Source organism: Coregonus clupeaformis, chromosome 29 (assembly GCF_020615455.1).
Source record: "Coregonus clupeaformis isolate EN_2021a chromosome 29, ASM2061545v1, whole genome shotgun sequence".
Classification (NCBI taxonomy): Eukaryota; Metazoa; Chordata; class Actinopteri; order Salmoniformes; family Salmonidae; genus Coregonus; species Coregonus clupeaformis.
In genome coordinates this window covers 34,911,072-34,938,855 of record NC_059220.1, presented here as the reverse complement: position 1 = coordinate 34,938,855, position 27,784 = coordinate 34,911,072, and the positions used below count along the sequence as shown (strand labels likewise).

Below are 27,784 nucleotides of genomic sequence, written 5' to 3'. Positions count from 1 at the left end.
CACACGTTCTCTCTAGGCAGCAGGATGTGACCTACCGGTGTGTCGACACCAGGTCTTCTACACAACTCAAGACTGTGTTAGCCCAAAGAGCTAAAACTCTGGGAAACACTGTGCTGTGGCTACTGTTATTTTTACTGTTATTTTACTGTTTTTATTTTTTACTTATCTATTGTTTACTTAACACTTATTTTTCTTAAAACTGCATTGTTGGTTAAGGGCTTGTAAGTAAGCATTTCACTGTAAGGTCTACACCTGTTGTATTTGGCGCATGTGACAAATACAATTTGATTTGATTTGAACTCAGGTATTTGCTCTGGGAGCTATCATGGTTACTCATCACACAAGTGTATTGTAGTTCACTGAATAACAGAGATAGCTACTCAAACTGCACAGCCTTCAAGAATTGCTCATGAAAGCCGTATCTCAAAAATCCAGTGACAGAGCTGAACCAGCGAGGAAGACTGAGGCGATCCAAGATGTCCGCCCACTGCGCCAGAGCCAAACCTAAATGAGCCGTCAATCTGTTCTCATCACTGGAGCTCCCTGAAGACACATTACCATCTCCACTGATTACAACACACTGGTGCTCACCCTCAGAATAAACCCTCTCTGACATGTCCTGACATCTCTGAGATATTAGTTAGAGCTGACTTTCAACAGAGTCTCATTGTCTCATTCAGTGTGACGTGTTTTCTGTGCAATCGGGCTCTGGTAATGTTTAGGAGATGCCATTAATGTTTTGCAGAGAAAGACAACGTCTCATGGCTCATGGAGATAATTCCCTAATAACACTTGATTTAACAACCAAAATCACAGTGCAGCACTAAAGCTGTGTGACCACAACAAACAATTTCCCCTAAAGATACTACGAGACTCTGAGAAATCCTGTTTAGTTACTAACATGTAGATATTGCAAACACATCTTTTGTCAGCTCTACAGGTTAGTCTGTGTTAGTATGCAGTCTTTGGTTGATGTCTTACTGATTGAGATGAGAGAGACTTAAGTCCTGTTGCCATAGTAATGTTATCTGCAAGTAATTCTCAGCTCATTGGTTCTCACACAAAGAGAAAAGGGGGAGGGGGGAGAGAGAGAGAGAGAAAGAAAGAAAGAAAGAGATATGTGGGAAGAGAAGAGTGAGAAGAAAGTGTCCTCTCTCCTCCTCCTTCTCTCCTCTCTGATCTCTCATAATTTCCCCATCCTTCTATTTCTCATACCGCAGTTCCCTCGTTCCCAGTTTAATCTCACATCAGTGAAACCCCTTAAAGTCCCGAGCACCTTTTAAATGAAAAAGGGAGAGAGGGAGATACGGAGAGAGGGAGAGATGGAGAGGAAGAGATGTAATATTTTCCCTTGACTCAGCTGTGGGTCTGATGGCAAAGTGGAGAGAAAGAGAGAAAGGGAGAAAGGGAGAACCACTGTGAGAAGGCAGGAGACAGCTGGTCTAGACATGAGATCACAAACCCCATAACCCAATGCCTTCAGGCCTAGGTCCTTTTGGGGCAGGACACATGAGAAGTGAACCACAGCTATGGTGATATGGAGCAGAAACCCTAGGAATGTGCAGGGTCTATGGAAACTCTGAGGGGAGGAGAAGGAGGTGGAGGAGGAGGAGGAGGAGGAGGAGGAGGAGGTGGAGGAGGAGGAGGAGGAGGAGGACAGTCCAGTCTAGAATGTCTAGCATGTTTAGCATCGGATCATAGAGGCAACGTAAGGACAACACATTGAAACTGACTGTTTTACAGATGAATCCATTGACAAAATACTTTCCTCATCTACACTGACTGACTGGTGATGACTGATACATAAAAACAATGGAGGCAGTGTTGTGATTTGAATAGTCTCTATAAGCTGCTGCTTTAGTGTTGGACTCCGAAGTAGCACACACACACACACATTCAAACACACACACACCATCTCTCAGACTTTGCATTGCCCTGCTCCTTAAGGCCTTTGGGACAACTGCATCATGGAAATCATATTCACGCCCCGGCATCAATGCATCACACACACACACACGCACACACACGCACACACACACACACACACACACACACACACAGCTTCAGAATCATATATTCACGCCCAGGCCTCTGTCCCAAAAATATGCAGCAGGCTGGCAGAGATGAACAAGTGTATGCCGCCAGTCGGGCCTTCCGTTCCTCCCTCCCTCTCTCCCTCCATCCCTCCCTCCCTCTTTCCATTCCTTAGCTCTCTCCATCCATCCCCTGCCCTGTCACCTAGGATACCCTCGTCCTCTATAGGCAGAGGACAGAAGCTACAGCCACAGCAAAACAAGTCATCATTCTCTCTATAGCTCTCCCTTCTCTGTCCCACTCCGCAGCCAGCCCTCCACCAGACGCCTGTTTTACCTCCACCTTGCATTTCTCCCTATGTGTTTTTCCCTGCTATCGCTCTCTCTCTCTCTCGCTCTCGCTCTCTCCTCCATACATCACAGTGATAGAGTGGACTGAGAGTGACCATCTCTGGCTGTAATAGCCACTGTAAATCACACTCACACACATACACACACATACTGAGACACACACACACACACACACACAGGCAATGCTGTGCTGGGTGGTGCTGCAGCACACGGTTAGGACCATCCATCACCCCAACTCCAGATACAGCTATAGCAGCCTGATATATCAAGATGTAAATTCCATTACTACTTCTACTCTTCTCCTGTCACATGGAGTTGGCTATACAGCTGGAGAGAGGGTGAAGAGGGAGAGGGAGAGAGAGAGGGAGAGGGAGAGGGAGAAGGAGAGGGAGAGGGAGAAGGAGAGGGAGGGTGTCACGCCCTGACTCTAGGGACTTGTATTTGTTGAGTCAGGGTGTGTATTTTCTGTGTTGGGTTTGTCTATGTTCGTTTCTAGATCGTTTAGATCTATGTTGGCCAGGGTGGTTCCCAATCAGAGGCAGCTGTAGCTCGTTGTCTCTGATTGGGGACCATACTTAGGTAGCCTGTTGGCACTAGTGGGGTGTGGGATCTTGTTCCGTAAAGGTATGTTGTGTGTATGCTACCTCGTCCGTAAACGATCGTGACAGAGGGAGAGGGAGAGGGAGAGGGAGAGGGAGAGGGAGAGGGAGAGGGAGAGGGAGAGGGAGAGGATAGCAAACAGAATGCTGCGACAGTGAGGCTGTTAATCCGTTGTTAATCCAGTGTTATTGCTTTCTCTCAGACTACCATGATCTGGCTCTGGTGGTGTCATACACCTGATGCCCTTCCTTTTAAAACACACACACACACACACATAAACACACATAGACTTACAGTGAGTGCATTTAACATTGGCTCTTCTTGCAAACTCAATAGGCTGTTCATTCCCTCTTTTGACTCAAACTCAGTGAACAATGGAGCAATGCACAAGGAGGAAGTGAATCCATTAGCAACAGCTCAGATGATGATAATGACCATGGAGAGAAACTCTTTAGATCCTGACGATCAATATCCTCTAGAGCCAGCTGAGAGCCATCCATCTGCTGCAGGGGAGTGTCTCTGAGTACAGACAGGAGAGGAGAGGAGAGGAGAGGAGAGGAGAGGAGAGGAGAGGAGAGGAGAGGAGAGGAGAGGAGAGGAGAGGAGAGGAGAGGAGAGGAGAGGAGAGGAGAGGAGAGGAGAGGAGAGGAGAGGAGAGGAGAGGAGAAAGAAGAACTCGAGAGCAGGGACAGGTGTAAAGCAGCTAGGCAACTGTCAACTCAAGACCAATGCTGCACCTCAACAAGTGGTTCCCTCTTCTCTGTCTCCTGTCCTCTCTGTTTTCAGACCAGTGCAGAATAGATGGAGTAAAGGAGAGGAGAAGAGAAAGGCTCTGTAGATTATTGAGGTGCAGGCAGTCCAGATGTTAGGTCTGGTGTATGGATCAGCAATAGCATGCATGCAGCACACACCCTGTCCCCAGAGCCAGGGAGGACTAGAGAGAGACCCAGAGACAGAGAGCAGGCCTTACTAGCCTTACTGTTGTAGCTGTAAAACCTGGCTATATGATGAAGAGGAATCAGACAACGACATAATACTGTCCCACCCCCCTTTTGTCTCATTCAAGGGTTGACCCATTGGGCGCCAGGAGGGACTCAGCTGAGCTGTAGACTGATTTACAACATGACTGGGACAATTACATTAGGGAAGAAGACACTGGCAAGCCCCTCCTGCTGGCCCAGAGATGACCCTTAAGACAGCAGATGGGAGGAGAAAGGGTCAGTTAGAGATGAACACTAACTGACAGACTGACAGACAGACAGACAGACAGACCAATAAAATGACTGTTCACAATGAGCCACCCAGAGAGGACACAAAAGACCTGATTAGATCATCTGTGAAGAAGTCCGTTCATCATGGTAGGGTTAAATGTCTTGTTCCAGGTTTAGTGTTTAGTATTTATTAGGATTTCCATGACTCTTCCTGGGGTCTAAACAGGCTTTCAGTTCAGTCAGAGTCCATGTGTTGATGGTCTCAGTGCCAGTAGTGTCCGTATGGCAGAGGTCCCTCCAGGCCAGTTTATACAGGCACCACAGTGAAACCCTCTGTAGCGTGGCCTAACATAAGGACATAAACAGCAGGTGCCCCATCTCTCCATTCTCACCATCGCTCTATCTTTGTTTTAACAATATTTAACTATAACTATATATTTATAATTTTCAACAACACAAGATGTGTAATTCTCTACAGAGAAGGAGACATATTCAATGTAACAAACATTGGTTAGTGTGTGAGTGTGTGTCACAGACCTGCTCTAACCTGGCTGTGTCCATATGGACGTCAACAGCAGGCATCCCCTGCCCAAAGCAAAGCTCATAGGGAATTTCATGTAGTATAATATCTAAATACTGAGGGAGACAGAGAATACAGTGGATTTATTTAAGTACTAAAATACACATTTACATCCAGACACACACACACACTTTTTTTTAAATGACAGCCCCACCACACCACATCAAGGAGAAAATACCAGTGTGAATGGGAGCATGAATATGACTCTACCTATCTGTGCTTCTTTAATACGGATCAGCCAGCCAGCCAGGCACATTTGTGCTAGGCAATTATGTTTAGTGTGAGCAGACATGTTGGTAGATGGCTGTGCTGCAGTCTAGTGGCATTCTGAAGGCAGGGAGGAAATGTTGTTGTGAGATAACCGGCCAGTCACAGAACAGCTCTGGGTCTCCCTTGACAACCCTCTATTCATTACACTGTCTGGGTAGAATGGATACTATACACTGGAAACACAATGGCTATTGTTGATACCCTGGCTGCTAAAACAAAGGTCTGCTAATCGTGTGTGGGTGTGATTGTGTATGTGTGCATGTGTGCGTGTTTGTGTTTGTTTGTTGTGCAGTGAGGCCCATAGGTTGTGTTGTGATTAATCAACCCAACGGCGAGAGGGAGGGAGGGGTGAGGAGAGAAGGGGTGAGGAGGAGAGAGGGGGTGAGGAGAGGGGTGAGGCTGGTGCTCTGATGTGGTTAACACGGTGTAGTGGCGTGGCACCTACTGGCACCATCAGTGTCTCACCAGGCAAACCTATAAATCACTGCTAATGACATGGAGGTGGAAACAACAGCAAGCTACAGCCAGCTCAGCTAGGACACACAAGGTAGCTAGGAGCTAGGAGGCATAAAGTAGCTAGGAGCTAGGAGGCACAAGGTAGCTAGGAGCTAGGAGGCATAAAGTAGCTAGGCGCTAGGAGGCATAAGGTAGCTAGGAGCTAGGAGGCACATGGTAGCTAGGAGGCATAAGGTAGCTAGGAGCTAGGAGGCATAAAGTAGCTAGGCGCTAGGAGGCATAAGGTAGCTAGGCACTAGGAGGCACATGGTAGCTAGGAGGCATAAGGTAGCTAGGAGCTAGGAGGCATAAGGTAGCTAGGAGCTAGGAGGCATAAGGTAGCTAGGAGCTAGGAGGCACAAGGTAGCTAGGAGCTAGGAGGCATAAGGTAGCTAGGAGATAGGAGGCATAAGGTAGCTAGGAGATAGGAGGCATAAGGTAGCTAGGAGCTAGGAGGCACAAGGTAACTAGGAGCTAGGAGGCATAAGGTAGCTAGGAGCTAGGAGGCATAAGGTAGCTAGGAGCTAGGAGGCACAAGGTAGCTAGGAGCTAGGAGGCATAAGGTAACTAGGTGCTAGGAGACACAAGGTAGCTAGGAGCTAGGAGGCATAAGAAATATACCCCAGTAGATTTTAGAAGAGCATCTAATAGTTTACAGAGAGACAAAGGTCTGACAGCATCCTACTGTAACTGACCCAGCTATTCTTCAGAGGGTTAAACAAGGTGAATCTCTGCTCTCTCGTTGGAGGGAGGTCATAATCATTCTTTAACCATGTCATCATACCTTGCTGTAACCCAAGCCAAGGCTCCCTGCATACTGTAGGAGTTACCTCGTCTAGAGACCCCCCCCTCTCATTCTCTCTCTCTCTCTCTCTCTCTCTCTCTCTCTCTCTCTCTCTCTCTCTCTCTCTCTCTCTCTCTCTCTCTCTCTCTCTCTCTCTCTCTCTCTCTCTCTCTCTCTCTCTCTCTCTCTCTCTCTCTCTCTCTCTCTCTCTCTCTCTCTCTCTCTCTCTCTCTCTCTCTCTCTCTCTCTCTCTCTCTCTCTCTCTCTCTCTCTCTCTCTCTCTCTCTCTCTCTCTCTCTCTCTCTCTCTCTCTCTCTCTCTCTCTCTCTCTCTCTCTCTCTCTCTCTCTCTCTCTCTCTCTCTCTCTCTCTCTCTCCTCTCCCTCTCTCCCTCTCTCTCCCCCCCTCTCTCTCTCTCTCTCCACCCCTCTCTCTCTCTCTCTCTCTCTCTCTATTGCTCTCTCCCTCCCATCAGTAAAACCGTCAACAGCTTGAGAAAGAATCAGAGCTAAGAGCTTTTGGAGAATGCTCCAGTTGACGGAGAGAGAACGCAGGACTTTTAATGAGTGTTGGTGGAAACTAGCCTGGAAAAAAGCTTTTCATCTATAAAACAGCACTGTTCTGTTCTGTGCTGCTGTGTACGAGCCTGAGAGAGAGAAGAGCATCAAGGAGAACCACTCTCCTTTCTCTCCTGTGGTGGAATACACTATGACCCTATCTGAGCGTCTTTTTCCCTGTTCACTCTCCAGGCGTAGGCTACTTGCTTGAATAACGTGTTTCCTCAAAAAACAGAAAGACAACTTTTGTGTTGTAAAGGAGCCTGAACGCATCGCTGCTCTAGTCTGTCAACAAGCGATCTCAACTCCCATCATTACCTCAGTAATACTGAGTGGCTGGGAGGGAGGTAGAGGTGGGGAGAGGTGGGGAAGGAGGAAAAGATAGGGAGGGAGAGGTGGGGAGAGGGAAGGAGAGGTGGGAGGGAGGGAGGGGTGGGGAGGGAGAAGGGGAGAGGTGGGAGGAGGGGAAGTTTGGAGGGGAAGGAGATGTGGGGATGGAGGTGGGGGAGGTGTGGGGAGAGGTGGGGAGGGAAGGGAAGGTGGAGAGGGAAGGAGAGGTGGGGAGGGGTGGGGAGAGGGAGTGGAGAGGGAGTGGAAGAAGGGGAGGGAAGGAGAGGTGGGAGGGAGTGGAATAAGGGGAGGGAAGGAGAGGTGGGGAGGGAGGGGAAGGTGGGGAGGGAAGGAGAGGTGGGGAGGGAGGTGGGGAGGGGTGGGGAGAGGGTGTGAGGGAGGGAGGGCAAGGTGGGGAGGAGAGGTGGAGAGAGGTGGGGAGAAGTGGGGAGGGAGAAGTGGGGAGGGAGAGGTGGGGAGGGAGAGAGAGGCAAGGAAAAACAGGGTGAGACAGGGGATGGAGGGAGAGGCTGGTTCTTAGTCAACGTTTCCACACACGTACAAACAGCCAAACAGCCAAGCAGCCCAGCAGCCAGAAACAAGGTAAAGGCAGGCACATTTAGCCTAGCGCAAGGCAAATACATTTTTCTCTTTCCACCCATCATTAACTCAGAAACAAAAACAGATGGGTTTATCCCCCCGCCTGCTGAGAGACACACCATAATACTTTAATGACACACACACTCACACACACTCACGGGTGTAGAAGCATCTATGACTGATTGCATTAGATATCATCAGCAGTGAATATCTGATGGTTTGAAATTCCAGAAGGTTAACAGTACTAATTGTGCATGACTGTTCATACAGATGTAGGATCTTAAATTGTTCACTCTTTTGTTGCTGAGAATTTTCCTGACTCGTAGTGTATTCGAGGTTTTAAAAGGCTTCTAAAGTTTGTAATTTCCACTTTAAAATGTCATACTTGATTTGCCCTAACGAAAAATGTCCTGTTGCTGCAGGATTATTTTCCTGCTGTAGCAAACTGGCTCAAATTAAGATCCTACATCCGTATGTACAGTATACGTTTAGACTCAATGGAGTGAGATAAAGGAGAAATAGACTGAGATTTAATAGCATGTATACAGTAACATCCTATTTCCTCATTGAATAGTATAAGCTCTGTTTCCTCAATGTGTATAGCCTCCTTCCATTTCCTCATTGAATAGCATGTATATAAATCAAATAAAATTGTATTTGTCACATGGGCCAAATACAACAGGTGTAGACCTTACCGTAAAATGCTTACATAGGAGCCCTTAACCAACAATGAAGAGTTTTAAAAAAGTAAGTAAAAAAACATTTGCTCAATAAACTAAAGGAAAAATAGTAACACAATAATATAACAATAACGAGACTATATACAAGGGGTACCGTTACCGAGTCAATGTGCAGGGGTACGGGTTAGTTGAGGTAATTGAGGTAATATGTACATGTAGGTAGGGGTAAAGTGACTATGCATAGATAATAAACAGAGAGTAGCAGCAGCGTCAATATGCATGTGTGTGTGTGTGTGTTTTGTGTGTGTGTCCGTGTGTGTGTTGTGTGTGTGTGTGTGTGTGTGCGCGCGTTGGAGTGTCAGTGTAGTATGCGTGAGTGTGTAGTTAGAGTCCAGTGAGAGCCTGTGCAAGAGAGTCAGTGCATAAAAAAAAAAAATAATAATAAAATAAGGGGGTCAATGTAAATAGTCCGGGTAGCCATTTGTTTAACTGTTCAGCAATCTTATGGCATCGGGGTAGAGACTTGGCTCTCCGGTACAGCTTGACGTGCAGTAGCAGAGAGAGCACTCTATGACTTGGCCTTCCTCTGACACCGCCTGGTATAGATGTCCTGGATGGCAGGAAGCTCGGCTCCGGTGATGTACTGGGCCGTACACATTACCCTCTGTAGGGCCTTGTGATCGGATGCTGAGCAGTTGACATACCAAATGGTGATGCAACCAGTCAGGATGCTCTCGATGGTGCAGTTGTAGAACTTTTTGAGGAACTGAGGTCCCAGGCCAAATCTTATCAGCCTCTTGAGGTCGTGCCCTCTCCACGACTGTCTTGGTGTGTTTAGACCATGATAGGTCCTTAGTTATGTGGACACCAAGGAACTTGAAGCTCTCGACCTGCTCCACTACAGCCCCTTCGATGTGAATGGGGGCGTGCTCGGCCCTCCTTTTCCTGTAGTCCACAATCAGCTCCTTTGTCTTGCTAACATTAAGAGAGAGGTTGTTAATGATGGTGTTGGAGTCGTGTGTGGCCACGCAGTCGTGGGTAAACAGGGAGTACAGGAGGGGACTAAGCACGCACCCCTGGGAGGCCCCGTGTTGAGGGTCAGAGTGGCGGATGTGTTGTTGCCTACCCTCACGACCTGGAGGCGGCTCGTCAGGAAGTCCAGGATCCAGTTGCAGAGCGAGGTCTTCAGTCCAAGGGTCCTTAGCTTAGTGATGATTTTGAGGAACTGGTTGGAATCTGTGGATCTGTTGGGGGTGGTATGCAAATTGGAGTAGGTCCAGGGTTTCTGGGATGATGGTGTTGATGTGAGCCATGACAAGCCTTTCAAAGCATTTCATGGCTATAGATGTGAGTGGTACAGGGCGGTAGTCATTTAGGCAGGTTACCTTTCTTGGGCACAGGGACTATGGTGGTCTGCTTGAAACATGTAGGTATTACATACTGGGTTAGGGAGAGGTTGAAAATGTCAGAAGACACTTGCCAGCTGGTCAGCGCATGCTCTGAGTACGCGTCCTGGTAATCCGTCTGGCCCTCCTTCCATTTCCTTATAGAATAGCATGTGTATAGCATCCTTCCATTTCCTCATTGAACAGTATAACTTCTGTTTTTCATAACATGTGGTGGGAACCCGGTTACTGAGATTTAACGGGATTTACTGCCCAAATTCACTCCCTTTTCCCAGGATAAATAACTGCGGGAAACACGTAAATTATAATACATTATTTATATGAACAGCATAGCGTGAAATTGAACTGTGAAATGATGTGTGATGTCTAAATCTGGCTTCTCCACGGCCTCTGCATGATGAATCAACGCTCAGGATGGGGACAGACAGCCCATCTCAGGATGGAGCGCACTTCACAATGCATGTAGACCTATCATCTCATCATGGTAACTTTTCTTCTTGTGACAGGTAGGCCTACATTTGCTACAGCATAGCCTATGCTATAGTAATATAAAGACAGAATCTAATTGACCCATCTCCATCTGGCTTTCAGGGGTCACTTTATTTTGTAATTGTAAAGAATTTTTTTTTTCTATTGCAGCTGCAGAGTTTTAAAACAGCCTATCACTCGAATATCGTTGCTTTAAATCAGTGCACCCGTGCACGCTCTCAGTCTTTCTTTCCATGAACTCCATTCAAATTGCAAAATAGATAACCCTGTTCTAGATTGATATACTGTATAGCCCTATATATAGATCTCCTAGACTACCTCCTTCAGGTAATAAATTCAAGCCTTATATTTAGCTAATTACTGATGGGTTATGGATAATAAGATTCTAACTTATAGCCTCTGTCTCTTGTGCAATACGCACGCACCTGTGCTCCGCTGGCCTCTCTTTAAAAAACGCTCCTTAGCTCTTGGAGTCCCATGCAGGAAAAGCTAGACTAGAATAGCTTGCTGGACATAATCTTTTTAGCATTTCTTATACCAATAGACTATTCAAAGCAATTTTTTGCTGAATGTTAAATATAACTCACGGGTAGTTTGAAAGAAGAGCGAACACGCGATGGCGGTAGGCTATAGCAGTTATTTATTCAGACACATACAGTAACCATTCAATCTTCATGAAGAGAAGTGAAAGCCTTCTGCATCTAATTCTAGTGCTATATTATTCAAAGATGCCATTAGAATGATAAGGACAATGAAACATATTTCATTTAACTGTTGAAAACGAGGAAGGAATGAAGCAACAATAGAGAGAGAAAGAGGAGGTACCCTAATAACATTAGGGGAAATATTATGAACGGTATATATGTGTCAGTCTACTAATTATACAAATAGGCCCTATTATATTTCAAAATTAAAATCAAATTTGCTAGCCTATACTTGTAACTTTATAGGCCGCATGTGCTGCACCAAAATTGCATGTTGTCTCCTGCTTTATCATGGATTGAACAATGTGTGTAAATCCAGTCCATTTACAGTGGGGGAAAAAAGTATTTAGTCAGCCACCAATTGTGCAAGTTCTCCCACTTAAAAAGATGAGAGAGGCCTGTAATTTTCATCATAGGTACACGTCAACTATGACAGACAAATTGAGAAAAAAATTCCAGAAAATCACATTGTAGGATTTGTAATGAATTTATTTGCAAATTATGGTGGAAAATAAGTATTTGGTCACCCACAAACAAGCAAGATTTCTGGCTCTCACAGACCTGTAACTTCTTCTTTAAGAGGCTCCTCTGTCCTCCACTCGTTACCTGTATTAATGGCACCTGTTTGAACTTGTTATCAGTATAAAAGACACCTGTCCACAACCTCAAACAGTCACACTCCAAACTCCACTATGGCCAAGACCAAAGAGCTGTCAAAGGACACCAGAAACAAAATTGTAGACTTGCACCAGGCTGGGAAGACTGAATCTGCAATAGGTAAGCAGCTTGGTTTGAAGAAATCAACTGTGGGAGCAATTATTAGGAAATGGAAGACATACAAGACCACTGATAATCTCCCTCAATCTGGGGCTCCACGCAAGATCTCACCCCGTGGGGTCAAAATGATCACAAGAACGGTGAGCAAAAATCCCAGAACCACACGGGGGGACCTAGTGAATGACCTGCAGAGTGCTGGGACCAAAGTAACAAAGCCTACCATCAGTAACACACTACGCCGCCAGGGACTCAAATCCTGCAGTGCCAAACGTGTCCCCCTGCTTAAGCCAGTACATGTCCAGGACCGTCTGAAGTTTGCTAGAGTCCATTTGGATGATCCAGAAGAGGATTGGGAGAATGTCATATGGTCAGATGAAACCAAAATAGAACTTTTTGGTAAAAACTCAACTCGTCGTGTTTGGAGGACAAAGAATGCTGAGTTGCATACAAAGAACACCATACTTACTGTGAAGCATGGGGGTGGAAACATCATGCTTTGGGGCTGTTTTTCTGCAAAGGGACCAGGACGACTGATCCGTGTAAAGGAAAGAATGAATGGGGCCATGTATCGTGAGATTTTGAGCGAAAACCTCCTTCCATCAGCAAGGGCATTGAAGATTAAACGTGGCTGGGTCTTTCAGCATGACAATGATCCCAAACACACCGCCCGGGCAACGAAGGAGTGGCTTCGTAAGAAGCATTTCAAGGTCCTGGAGTGGCCTAGCCAGTCTCCAGATCTCAACCCCATAGAAAATCTTTGGAGGGAGTTGAAAGTCCGTGTTGCCCAGCGACAGCCCCAAAACATCACTGCTCTAGAGGAGATCTGCATGGAGGAATGGGCCAAAATACCAGCAATAGTGTGTGAAAACCTTGTGAAGACTTACAGAAAACGTTTGACCTGTGTCATTGCCAACAAAGGGTATATAACAAAGTATTGAGAAACTTTTGTTATTGACCAAATACTTATTTTCCACCATAATTTGCAAATAAATTCATTAAAAATCCTACAATGTGATTTTCTGGATTTTTTTCCCTCATTTTGTCTGTCATAGTTGAAGTGTACCTATGATGAAAATAACAGGCCTCTCTCATCATTTTAAGTGGGAGAACTTGCAAATTGGTGGCTGACTAAATACTTTTTTCCCCCACTGTAATACAGTATACAGTTGAAGTCGGACGTTTACATACACTTAGGTTGGAGTCATTAAAACTCGTTTTTCAACCACTCCACAAATGTCTTGTTAACAAACTATAGTTTTGGCAAGTCGGTTAGGACATCTACTTTGTTTATGACACAAGTAATTTTTCCAACAATTGTTTACAGACAGATTATTTCACTTATAATTTACTGTATCACAATTCCAGTGGGTCAGAAGTTTACATACACTAAGTTGACTGTGCCTTTAAACAGCTTGGAAAATTCCAGAAAATGATGTCATGGCTTTAGAAGCTTCTGACAGGCTAATTGACATCATTTGAATAAATTGGAGGTGTACCTGTGGATGTATTTCAAGGCCTACCTTCAACTCTGTGCCTCTTTGCTTGACTTCATGGGAAAATCAAAAGAAATCAACCAAGACCTCAGAAAGAAAATTGTGGACCTCCACAAGTCTGGTTAATCATTGGGAGCAATTTCCAAATGCCTGAAGGTACCACGTTCACCATGGGACCACGCAGCCATCATACCGCTCAGGAAGGAGACGCATTCTGTCTCCTAGAGATTAACGTACTTGGGTGCGAAAAGTGCAAATCAATCCCAGAACAACAGCAAAGGACCTTGTGAAGATGCTGGAGGAAACAGGCACAAATGTATCTATATCCACAGGAAAACGAGTCCTATATCGACATAACCTGAAAGGCCGCTCAGCAAGGAAGAAGCCACTGCTCCAAAACCGCCATAAAAAAGCCAGACTACGGTTTGCAACTGCACATGGAGACAAAGATCGTACTTTTTGGAGAAATGTCCTCTGGTCTGATGAAACACAAATAGAACTGTTTGGCCATAATGACCATCGTTATGTTTGGAGGAAAAAGGGGGTACTTCCAAGCCGAAGAACACCATCCCAACCATGAAGCACAGGGGTGGCAGCATCATGCTGTGGGGGTGCTTTGCTGCAGGAGGGACTGGTGCACTTCCCAAAATAGATGGCATCATGAGGAAGGAAAATTATGTGGATATATTGAAGCAACATCTCAAGACATCAGTCAGGATGTTAAAGCTTGGTTGCAAATGGGTCTTCCAAATGGACAATGATCCCAAGCATACTTCCAAAGTTGTGGCAAAATGGCTTAAGGACAACAAAGTCAAGGTATTGGAGTGGCCATCACAAAGCCCTGACCTCAATACTATAGAAAATGTGTGGTCAGAACTGAAAAAGCGTGTGCGAGCAAGGAGGCCTACAAACCTGACTCAGTTACACCAGCTCTGTCAGGAGGAATGGGACAAAATTCACCCAACTTATTGTGGGAAGCTTGTGGAAGGCTACCAGAAACGTTTGACCCAAGTTAAACACTTTAAAGGCAATGCTACCAAATATTAATTGAGTGTATGTAAACTTCTGACCCGCTGGGAATGTGATGTAAGAAATAAAAGCTGAAATAAATCATTCTCTCTACTATTATTCTGAAATTTCACATTCTTAAAATAAAGTGATGATCCAAACTGACCGAAGACAGGGAATTTTTACTAGGATTAAATGTCAGGAATTGTAAAAAACTGAGTTTAAATGTATTTGGCTAAGGTGTATGTAAACTTCCGACTTCAACTGTAATACAACACAGTACAGTAATACAGTTCACACTCAAAAGATTAGTCTACTGGAGATAGTATCATGTATTTACCCAAAAGAGCATATAGCTAGCTACATCTATGGACTTTTATGTGTTTCTGTCGTGTGTAATGTGCAGTAGCCTATATCATATATGTATTGAATAATGGCAGAATCATTTGGGCTTTTTTGGGCTTGGGCTCATTAAATGTCTTTAATGTAGGGCCCATAAAATATATTTAATGTATGGCTCATCAGGCTTGAATTTTGGATCAAAGCTCTAATCAAATCCAGACATAGGCCTATTTATATGCTTTATAATGCTTTTGAATAACACTTCCGGTTTTGGCAGGAAATACCGGGTTACCCGGAAGAAAAGTGATTTATTCTCGGGATGGAACATTTGTAAAATACCGGGAAAATATTCAACCCCAATGTGTATAGCATCCTTCCATTTCCCCATTGAATAGCATGCATACACTACAGCATGTATTCAGTGAGCCCTTGTTTCCTGATTGGACTCCAGTAGTGTCTCCTGACTGGCTGAGTATTAATAGAACAGAGACTTCACATTCTACTGCACATAAACTGCCTCAGAGATACTCTCTTCTCCCCATCAAGTCCTCTTTCATCTTCTGATACACCAATGTTTCTATGTGAGATGTTATTATGCACGATGCATTGCAGCCCACTAGAACTGCCTACAGGACAGAGACAGGTGAAGCAGAGCCTATTGTATTTTAAATATGTATAACTACAGCGTAGATCTGATATCAGCCATTTCACAGGACAGAGGAAGGGTCTTCTGAGTCAAATGTTGCAGTCTCCATTGCCTCCAGGTTAGCCAATCCAAACCTCTGTTAAACAAACCATTATTATTGTATGGAATGTAAAAAGGTAAAGAAACACATATAGGCAACTTTAGATTTATTTTTTATATAACTGAATCAAATCACACCTTGAACATGTTTCATAAAAAAAACTTTTTTATATATATAATTTAATTTAGAAGAGATGTGATCATCCTCTCAGACAATGCGAGTTTTATAACATACGGTATATGTGATTATCCTAGTTGAGTTTTAATGGGAATACTTTAACTAGGGAACAAAGGGATTTCATGGAAGCCCTCCCTCTCCTGCCCCCTCCTCTCTCCCTCCTCCCGCCCACTACAGAGTCTTATGGGGGAGAATTCCCATAGGAAGATCACTGTGAGTCCCTCCAATTAAGGGAATTAGAGATTTTGCCCTGCGCGCCCAACTGTTTCCAATGAAATCACAGCCTTCTGCAAAAGTCATTAAATTTTTAACTTTTCCTTTTTCTGCTGGGTATCACTGTACCGCTCTGCATGCATTAGACTGGATGGAAAACATCTACCCTCGCCACAGACTGGTGTGTTTTTTTGTGTGTGTGTGTGGACCTGTTTAACTATTCTTGTGGGGACCAGAAGTCCCCACAAGAATAGTAAACTAACAAAAATTTGACCAACTGGGGACATTTTGTTAGTCCCCACGAGGTCAAATGCTATTTCTAGGGGGTTTAGGGTTAAGGCTAGAATTAGTGTTAGGGTTAGAATTACATTAAGGGTTAGGGTTAGGAGCTAGGGTTAGTTTTAGGGTTAGGGTTAGGAGCTAGGGTTAGGTTTTTGGGTTAAGGTTACGGTTAAGGTTAGGGTAAGAGTACGGGTTAGGGTTAGGGAAAATAGGATTTTTAATGGGATTGAATTGTGTGTCCCCACAATGTTAGCTGTACAAGACTGTGTGAATGTGAGTGTGAGTGTGAGAATGTATCCCCCCATTACAGCCCTAGAGGCTCTCTAAAGCTCAGTACAGATTTAACACACACACACACACACACACACACACACACACACACACACACACACACACACCCTCCCTGTCCTGTGGTGCTGATGGGGAGGGAAAGAGGATAATGTTACACATACAGTTCAACCCTGAGCACTTCACAAGAGACTGATGCAACATTAATGAGGAGACAACACACTCACTGGAGAGGACACATACACACACACCAGTCACTGGAGAGGACACATACATACACACACACACACACACACACACACACACACACACACACACACACACACACACACACACACACACACACCACTCACTGGAGAGGACACACACACATATACACCACATTCACTGGAGAGAAAGAGAGCCAGGTCACCCGTGATACAAGTCAGTATTCGACGTCTAGCCATGTCTGAGGACGTCGGGCGATGACGTGGAAACCGGCCACTAGGAGCAACAGTGAGCGCTGTTACCTTCAAGTAGGTTAAAGTTTTGTTAGGGCATTGTGGACGGGGATGGCGGATGACTGTAAGCATCTGCCTCTGATTCCAAAGGTTGCATGTTCAAATCCAGCGATAGGAAGATATTTTAGTTTTAAGCCTATCCAAAACCTTAACCCTCAACTTAAATGGAGATGTCAAAAATGTTCAACTTCATATTCATCATCTCCAGCATCAACAAATGAAAATGGCACTTTTCTATGTTTTGTTGTAAAAATGAGGAAGAGTTTACAATGACATCATCAACCAATTAGTAGACATTTAGAAGGCAATTAGTAGGCAATGCTTACTCTTAATTGGTTAAAAATCACACAATGCACACCGATGATGTCATTGGAAACACTTACACTATATATACAAAAGTATGTGGACACCCCTTCAAATGAGTGGATTCGGCTATTTAAGTCACACACGTTGCTGACAGGTGTATAAAATTGAGAACACAGCCATGCAATCTCCATAGACAACATTGGCAGTTGAATGGCCTTACTGAAGAGCTCAGTGACTTTCAACGTGGCACCGTCATAGGATACCACCTTTCCAACAAGTCAGTTTGTCAAATGTCTGCCCTGCTAGAGCTGCCCCGGTCAACTGTAAGTGCTGTTATTGTGAAGTGGAAACGTCTAGGAGCAACAACGGCTCAGCCGCTAAGTGGTAGGCCACACAAGCTCACAGAACGGGACCGCTGAGTGCTGAAGTGCGTAAAAATTGTCTGTATTCAGTTGCAACACTCACTACTGCATTCCAAACTGCCTCTGGAAGCATAGTCAGCATAAGAACTGTTTGTCGGGAGCTTCATGAAATGGGTTTCCATGGCCGAGCAGCCGCACACAAGCCTAAGATCACCATGCGCAATGCCAAGCGTCGGCTGGGGTGGTGTAAAGCTCGCCGCCATTGGACTCTGGAGCAGTGGAAACACGTTCTCTGGATAATCTGGGTTTGGCGGATGCCAGGAGAACGCTACCTGCCCCAATGCATATTGCAACAGTAACTGTAAAGTTTGGTGGACGAGGAATAATGGTCTGGGGCTGTTTTTCATGGTTCGGGCTAGGCCCCTTAGTTCCAGTGAAGGGAAATCTTAATGCTACATCATACAATGACATTCTAGATGATTCTGTGCTTCCAACTTTGTGGCAACAGTTTGGAGAAGGCCCTTTCCTGTTTCAGCATGACAATGCCCCTGTGCACAAAGCGAGGTCCATACAGAAGTGTTTTGTTGAGATCGGTGTGGAAGAACTTGATTGGCCTGCACAGAGCCCTGACCTCAACCCCATCGAACACCTTTGGGATGAATTGGAATGCCGACTGCGAGCCAGGGCTAATCGCCCAACATCAGTGCCCGACCTCACTAATGCTCTTGTGACGGAATGGAAGCAAGTCCCCGCAGCAATATTCCAACATCCAGTGGAAAGCCTTCCCAGAAGAGTGGAGGCTGTTATAGCAGAAAAGGGGGGACCAACTCCATATTAATGCCCATGATTTTGGAATGAGATGTTCGACGAGCAGGTGTCCGCATACTTTTAGTCATGTAGTGTATCTTCCTCTATTTATTTTACTACAAAACATAGAAACTTGCAATTTTCACATATGTTGACGTTGGAGTGGTGCTGGAGATGATGAATCTGAAGTTGATAATTTTTGTGTCCCTTTAACCATTTGGAGTTAATGCCTAAACTTAACCTTGGAACGATACAGAGAAGTAACCAAAACACTTCGAAATTTGACGTTTGAGAAACATGGATGAATTGTGAGAGCTTATTGGAGAAAGAATCACACACACACACACACACACACACAAACTGAGAATAATGTGGCACACTAACAAACATTAAGACACCATTCAAACAAATAATTACAAAACAACATGCTCATCTCTGTCCTATCAACTCAAATCATAATAAACTCCAGGTGATTACAAAACTGTATAAACACTCAATTTAAATCTCTTTGGCTAAGAAAGGAGCTTTTTTCTCAAAAGGCTGCATTATATTGTTTTTATAGTTCATGTTAAAAGCCCTGAGTAATTGTGGCAACCCCATGAAAAACAGCTCTAACTAGACCAGTAAATGTTTCAGACAGCGACTAATTCTTCTAAATGTTAGAGAAATTAGCCAGAGAGTTAGGTTAGTAGCCACCTGGAGCTTCCCTTAAGGGCTGAGAGAGAGATGGGGAGGAGGAGAGAAACAGCAAGGGGGGGGCGGGGAGAGAGAGAGAGAGAGAAAGAGAGAGAGAAAGAGAGAGAGAGAGCAAGGGGGTGGAGAAAGAGAGAGAGCAGAGAGAGAGAGAGAGAGAGAGAGAGAGAGAGAGAGAGAGATTAAATAACACTAAACACTCAGTAGTCAAGTGACGCGCTGACTGTCTTCACGACTCAGGGAGGACTGAGAGAGAGTGAGCACAGTGTGTGTGTGTGTGTGTGTGTGTGTGTGTGTGTGTGTGTGTGTGTGTGTGTGTGTGTGTGTCCTGGGGGAGGACTGTGAGTGAGCACATCATTTAACGATAATAGATAGAAGAGGGAGATGAGCGGTCCCCTATCTCCTAACGTCTGTCTGTCTCCAAAAGTCCTCCTCTCTCCTCTCACAGCGACACAGCAACACGGATAACTGACTGACAGACTGGGTTTCCTAGAAACACTCTGTACCAGGAGATCAGCCCAATCCCATGTCCACCTCTAGCCTCTACTCCTACTCTAGTGTCTTAAAATGATAGGCTGGTGAAGGTAAACATCAATCGAATGACAAATGTAACACATGCCCGTCTCCTCCTGTTGCTAAGCAACATTCATTCAGAGGTTCCAAGAAAGGTGTGTGAGTTGTGACAAGTACACGTGTAACGTCATCTCCCTCTGCCTGCTGATCACCCCACTTATTATCGAGAGGCTCTGTGTGAACATACTTTATTGCAGGCAACAATACTTATAGTTGAGTAAAATTTACAATATTAAATATATTTTTATGATCATAAAATTATGTTTTCATAATTTATTATCAACTCAAAATAAATGTTCAGTTCACTAGCTAAATAACATGTATGTTACTAGTTTACGATGCTATAATATAGTTTTTTATAGTTTTAAAATGATGTTGTCATATTATTATGATAAACAAGTTGCTGTAGTTAACCTTCTCCAGATAGTTGATCATTATAGATGTGAATGTTTTCTCACCCCCGTACTGGTTGAATAAACTCCAAATATTGACTCACCTGATGCTATCATTCCACTGGACCACTGAAACAACCTGCCCAAGCACAGCCTGTGTGTGTTTGCATGTGTGTGTTTGCGTGTTTGTTTGTTTGTTTGTTTGTTTGTGTGTGTGTGTGTGTTGGGTCTTCTATCCTTGTGGGGACTTATAGTAAAAACAAAGAAAATTCTCCCTCGTGGGGACATTTCCCACATCCGTAAAAGGACACAGGTTATTTTAAGTTTAGGGGTTAGGTTTAGGGTTACAATTAGGGTTAGGGTTAATCTTTATTAATGATGAAATTATAAAATATATGAATAACATTCCACCCATGAGGCCAAAGAGAGCGCTTTTGGTCATTGACTGCAGAAAAGGGCTACAGTTAATAGGATGTGAGCTCAGTGCAGAAGACTAACAAAGAGAAATTCAAGTATGTAGCTTAAACAGAGAGAGCTATAGAAAGATGACCTATTTTAGTCCATTAACAGTTTTGGGTCATATCTCTTCTATCCTTTCATGCCATCTGGCCATAACGTCCCTCCACTGAAATGCGGGTTAAGATGAGGAATGGTGGTAGCAGGGACTTTAAGGATAACAAAAACCTGTTCCCTGATGAAGGCGAAACACATTGTTAACAATAAACAAGTATTTTACATTTATGTCATTTAGCAGACGCTCTTATCCAGAGCGACTTACACATTTTGAAGGCTAGTCTACTGTCCCCTATTGTCACACACACACACACACAATCATATAAAAGACAGACAGCCACGCTGATTCCTTCCGTTCTCAGCGTCCATTACTGTCCAGAGACATCCCATCACCCCACAGCAGCATGCAGGGCTCTGCACACACACCAACTTTGGCACCTTTATTCTATATAGCATATGCCACTGGCCTTCTCTCCACCGACAGTATATATCTCAGTGCTTTCTTTCCTGTCCAAACAAGGACACAGAGGAGAGATGGATGGGGATAGAGAGAGGAAGGAGGAGAGAGGATGCGGAGAGAGGAGAGAGGGGGATGGGGAAGGAGAGGGGGATGGAGAAGAGAGAGGGGATGGGGGATGGGTTGCAGAGACAGCTCTCATCCTCTGTTTTAATAAAACCTACACCTCTCACCATACAGGCATGCTGCAGTACATCCATCTCTTTTGGTTCAACATTTATGCGGGATAGAAGGAGAAAGATTCTGAGGCTATTCCAGCAGTAAAGCCCAGTCAGTGTTGAGACAGCAGCAGTGTGTGTCTCTGTCAGGTTATCAGAGAGGCAGCTTGTCCCAGTGTTACAGACTGGCTGCAATGATCACTCTTTGTTCCCACTGGTAGACTGGCCTGTAATAAGGACACATCCCTCACTGTCTCTATACTGGCTTAATGTATTGATGTACACACACACACACACACACACACACACACACACACACACACACACACACATACACATACACAGTCTTCACACAGAGAGATACACAATGAAAACACGTAAGCAGTGACATGCATGCATGCACACACACACTGTAGCAGTGGAAGAAGGATTTCCATAAGTAGCTGTAGGAAAGTTGGACTGTATTTGTCTGAAATGTGTTTGCATTTTACTCACACACTATCCTCTCCATAACACAGCCCTGACCTATCAGAACATCATGAACATCACAGTGTTCTGGCCTCAGTCTAATGTTGATCTTTACTGATGATATACACTGAGTATACAAAACATTAAGAACACCTGCTTTTTCCATGACATAGACTGACCAGGTGAATCCAGGTGAAAGCTATGACCCCTTACTGATGTCACGTGTTAAATCCACTTCAATCAGTGTAGATGAAGGGGAGGAGACGGGTTAAAGAAGGATTTTTAAGCCTTGAGAAAATTGAGACATGGATTGTGTGTGTGCCATTCAGAGGGTAAATGGGCAAGACAAAATATTTAAGTGCCTTTGAACAGTGTATGGTAGTAGGTGCCAGGCGCACCGGTTTGTGTCAAGAACTGCAACGCTGCTGGAGTTTTCATGCTCAACAGTTTCCCGTGTGTATCAAGAATGGTCCATCACCCAAAGGACATACAGCCAACTTGACACAACTGTGGGAAGCAGTGGAGTCAACATGGGCCAGCATCCCTGTGGAACGCTTTCGACACCTTGTAGAGTCCATGCACTGACGAATTGAGGCTGTTCTGAGGGCAAAATGGGAGGGGGGGTGCAACTCAATATTAGGAAGGTGCTCCTAATGTTTGGTATACGCAGTGTATCTACATGATGTTACAGTATCTAAACCTTGTAGTGAACCCAAAACATACAACCACGCATTCCGCTATACACATAGACACACAACTAAGTGTATAACAGCGTCAGTGTGTAAAGTGATACTCAGATGCGCTGCAGTATCTATGGCAGACCATGTCTGGCCAGATGAGAGAGAAGCGATGCCAAACCTTCCCCCTGCTCTGATTGCAGACCAGAACACATACAGTATGAAGATGGCTTGGTTGGCCAGTGGCCACCACAGAGGGGACAATGAACTTCATTTATTTACCTGGAAATGTAGTCCACTGTATTCATGGTACTTATTCTGTCCAACAACTTGTGAAATATCGCCAAACATTTTCCTTACTAATAATAATACCACATGCCATTGAAACCATTGCATATAGGGCCCTCATCTCCCCCTTGTTCTAACAACAGAATGCATGCCTTGAAGATCAAGGAATCATCAAAACAACTGGAAGTGAATGTTCTTATAAGGATTTCCATGGAACAACCCAGAATATAATTTATATTTCTAGCAGAGCATCAAAAGGAGAGGAAAAACAGCACCAAGGCTAATCTGATTGGTGAAATAAATGAAAAACAGCACCAAGGCTAATACGACTGGGGAAATAAATGAAAAACAGCACCAAGGTTAATCTCACTGGTGAAATAAATGAAAAACAGCACCAAGGCTAATCTGACTGGTGAAATAAATGAAAAACAGCACCAAGGCTAATCTGACTGGTGAAATAAATGAAAAACAGCACCAAGGCTAATCTGACTGGTGAAATAAATGAAAAACAGCACCAAGGCTAATCTGACTGGGGAAATAAATGTGTATGCGCTACACCCATGATGAATGTTAGATAGATACGTATCAAATCAGACTCATGATGGCTTGTCCTGCAAACACATTTAACAGTATATAATGTGTGTGTGTATGTGTGTGTTTATGTGTGTATGTGTGTGTTTGTGTGTGTGTGTGTGTGTGTTGTGTGTGTAGGAGTGTGTGGTTGTGTGTGTTGTGTGTAGGAGTGTGTGGGAGCGCTGTCATTCTTCTTTGGTAATAGGAAGAGCGAGAGTCTGGTCCTTATCTACAACACCCCCGTTTAACCCCTTTAATACATCACAAACAAACACACACACACACACACACACACACACACACACACACAGGGAGTGCATTACTTACACACACCTCCCTCCAAAGACAAATTAAGGCACTGTCCAGGCCCTGATGCACATACTGAGAATTACAGCCCTGAAAGCAAGAGTCACACTCACACAAACACATAAGGTCAGCCAGCCAGACCCCAGCCTAGTTAAAGGACTTAAATATCACGGGGGAAAGTGGAAAATGACACCTCAAAAGAGCTAGCCTCATACTTTTACCACAGTATTATCTCTCTCTTTAAACAGAACTGGAAGTGCTAGACCACAGCCAATTAACTATAACTACTCTACACAGAAATAAAAACAACTTCAACCAGAGGAAAATGTGACTGTTCAGAACATACATACTGTGTGAAAAGCAGCTGTTTTACAGATTTAAAAAAGGATCATGTTTACAGATGAAAGATAAGATGATGTGCTGAATGCATGCCATTTCAGTTTCAACACCACACACACACACAGGATAAAAACACACTGATAGTCAGATAAAGCTTAGCTCTCTTTTTTTCTCCCTCTCTCTCTCCTTTTCTCTCACTCTCTCTCCTTTTCTCTCTTTCTCTCTCTCCTCTCTCTCTCCTGTTCTTTCTCCCTCAGACAGAGAGGCAGGCAGGCAGGCAAGCAGGCAGAGAGGCAGCTAATTGTATTTTCTGCCTGTTGTTCCATGGGCTTCAATCCCAATTAGATGTGCCTGGTCTGATCTGCTGCCAAGCCTCAGCCTGACTGACTTGAGTTCAACTTTCCTTGACTGACAGAAGCTTATAATGGGGCACACACACACATACAGGCAGGCAAACAGCCACACACACATGGACAGACACACACACTTCCTCACACAGGCCATCTCTGAGAGTGGTCACACATGAGAGGAGATTCTCCCAACACAGTGTGAGACGGCCAGGGAGGAAACAGCAGCGAGAGCCCTGGGGGAATAAAACACTGTGACTGAAGAGCTTTCTAATTCACACAATGAGCACTGAGGGTGTGTGTGAGCATGTGCATGTGTGTGGAGAAGAGAGGCATGCCATGGGTAATCCCATCACCATCTCCTCCTCAGGCTCCAGTGTCCATTTCCATCCGGCTCCATATCGACAGCAAGATACAGACATGCAGCTAACGCACTCTCACACACACAGCAGCTGTGTATTATGTCCCGTTAAATCTCCAAACACAGTTTATGTGTCTGCCTACAGGACCCAGCTGAGTGTGTTACTAAAAATCAAGACGAGAGAGAGAGAGAGAGAGAGAGAGAGAGAGAGAGAGAGAGAGAGAGAGAGAGAGAGAGAGAGAGAGAGAGAGAGAGAGAGAGAGAGAGAAAGGAGCAGGTCTAATTCCCTTGGCTGGGGATCGATGGCAAACACAGCTGGTGTTTCTTTTAAACACAAGGTCTGTAATTGTAGACTTGATTATGTATTGAATCTATTTAAAGGGGCAGAAGCAGGCTATAAAGTAACATCTCATCAGTAACTGCCACAGTAATCAGTGCCAGTGGTTGTGTGTGTGAGGAACGGTGTGGGGTCAATAGAGGCAGAGCTGTGTTTATGTGTACAACATGAATAGCAGTGTTATCCTGTTTGGTGTTATATTATGCCATACATAGAGCAATAATTCTCTCTCTCTCTCTCTCTCTCTCTCTCTCTCTCTCTCTCTCTCTCTCTGTGATTGTTTTAATGGTTGAGGCTGTTGTTTACTGACTTCAGTTCTCTTCTCTGAACTCATGCCATCTTTTCCAAAACAACTCCAATGCCCCCTGGGAAATTTGCCTGTCGTTGTTATGGTGTCAACTTTATACCAGTTTCTCCCCTCTCCTCCTTTCTCTCTCTTCCAATCTGTGAGTTAATATTTAGTTGTCTGAATCACGTTAATGTAACAGCACTCAGCAGCCTGCAGTGAAGGATGTTTGTTTGCTCTCTGAAATGATAAGACCTTCTCTGCTTTTCATAATTCACCTATCTATTTAGTATTAAGACATATCATAATAATATCTCAAATTAATCTGTAATCAAACATTGCATTTTTCCTTAATAAATACAATTAAAACTGTTCACAGCCATATTTGCAGCCTGCAACAATTCAATTAATAGAAGGAAAATGACATTTCCAATTTCAATTAAGACTAGCTCAACCACCTTCCCCTGCACCCTCTACTGTAATGCTCTATGGAAAATGTGTTTTTCTATTCAACAGCCCATCTAGATCTATGCCTATATGGAGAGTACATCTAATACAGACTTCAAGGACAAACCTTTCCAACATGATGGTCCTTTGTTACCAGCTGCCCTGGCTTCATGCTGTATAATTGTATTTTCATCAGAAGCCATACCTAATGTAATAGAAGGTACAGTCAGTTCTATAGATGACTCATGTTCTCTTGCATAGTCAGACAGACACACATACAGTGAGGCTAACTGAGATATGAAATAAGATTTGTCATCCAAAGGCTCTTAGCCGAGGTTCCATTGGCAAATTGTGTAATTCATGCTGAGTTATTTTCACTTCACTTAGTCTACATACAGCACTATGAGTGTTACCAATCTAACCACACTAACATTCCCCGAAGCATTGCACCCCCCTCCCCCCTCTCTCTCCGCTCTCCTTGGTGCTGAATCGGTTGCCCAGGTGACGTGTTATCAAGAGCATCCGCCAGGCAGCGAGCTGAAGTGTTTGACTCACCGTCACTGTAGCAAAGTAAAAGCATCGCTCTCTGGATCCACTTAACCAACATGCTCTCTTTCTAGCCATACCAAGAACGGTTCTCTGAAATACTAGCATGCTAGGCTGATTTGACCCTAAATAGATCCCAGATTTAGCCAACAGTTTTCTATTTAGATGTTTTTGAAAAAAAAAAAGCATTCAGAACAGTGGATTAAACTCACAAATGGGTCTACATTGAATAGTAGGCTAAACTGTTTAGCAATTACGAATTGTGGTTCAATCAACTTGCGTGGCTACCATGCCCTGTTGGAAGTCTGTATTTTAGGCTCCGGTAGGCTATATAACTCTGGCAGAATATAATATTTCAATAATCCAATTGTATGTCTCTAAAACATTGCAAAAGTCAATCAACAAATAGCCTGGAATAAATCGAAACATTCAACATGTTCGATATGGCATGGCAACATTATATTAGCGTGCTCGAGGCATTATCTTTCTCTCTGTCAGTTTATCTCAATACATAATCACACCACATCAAAACTCTGTCCAGCTGTAAATATCTCACTAGGTTAATGGTTGTAACCATGCAGTGGTTGGGATAAGAGGTGACACTGCTGCCTTGGAACAGGACATTACCAGCAGCGAAACCTCGATAGATGGCCTACCATAATCACACACTGTCAGAAACACACAGACATCGACGCGCATAAGACGCAAGTATTTCACAAGGAAGGCAGCCTGTTTCGTACCGTTTCAAACTGAAGTTTTCACAGATTCTGGACGAGAAGAATGCCAGCTGTAATCCTTTGACGTAAACCTCGAAAGACGGAGATGCGACGATGCTGTCAACGCTCTTCTTTCTCTTCCGCGGCTCTCTGGCGCATGCTTCCTCCTGCCTAGGTATAAAAAATACAGAGTGGGTCGCGATAGGCGCGCGCCAGCTACGGTACGCCGTGCACGACTCGACAGGCGGGTTGACTGATTCTGAAACGAGCAAGGGTGCGGAAAATCGGTTTAGATCCAGGGAACAGAAAAGGGAAAAGGAAGGCTGTGGTCGCTCCTGCCTGGGTAAAATAAAGGCCAGCCGGATATAGAGATACATTACATGACCAAAAGTATGTGGACACCTGCTCTTCGAACATCTCATTCCAAAATCATCGGTATTAATATGGAGTTGGTCCCCCCTTTCCTGCTGTAACAGCCTCCACTCTTCTGGGAAGGCTTTCCTCTAGATGTTGGAACAATGTTGCAGGGACTTGCTACCATTCAGCCACAAGAGCATTAGTGAGGTCGGGCACTGATGTTGGGCAATTAGGCAGTTTGGAACTCGGTAGTGAGTGTTGCAACCGAGGACAGACGATTTTTACGCGCTGTGTGGCCTACCAGCTGAGCGGTTGATGCTCCTAGACGTTTCCATTTCACAATAACAGCAGTTACGGTTGACCGGGTCAGCTATAGCAGGGCAGAAATTTGACCTCAAATTATTTAAGTCCATTTGTATTTCTTTCTAGAAAAAGGTCAGTTTACAGGTTGGTTTACATTGATGTTGTCACTCAAATGAAATTTGAATGGCAGAGGCAAC

At 44.3% G+C, this 27,784-nt stretch overlaps 1 protein-coding gene across 1 annotated transcript in view; it reads right to left on the bottom strand.

The window, feature by feature from the left end:
- The window catches only part of LOC121571727 (ecto-NOX disulfide-thiol exchanger 1), an 81,283-nt gene extending 53,937 nt beyond the window's left edge, over positions 1–27,346 (bottom strand). The window contains exon 1 of the mRNA XM_041883371.2: positions 26,952–27,346. The gene's annotated coding sequence lies outside the window, so the exon portion shown is untranslated. The remainder of the gene's footprint in view (positions 1–26,951) is intronic.
- Positions 27,347–27,784: the final 438 nt, after the last annotated feature.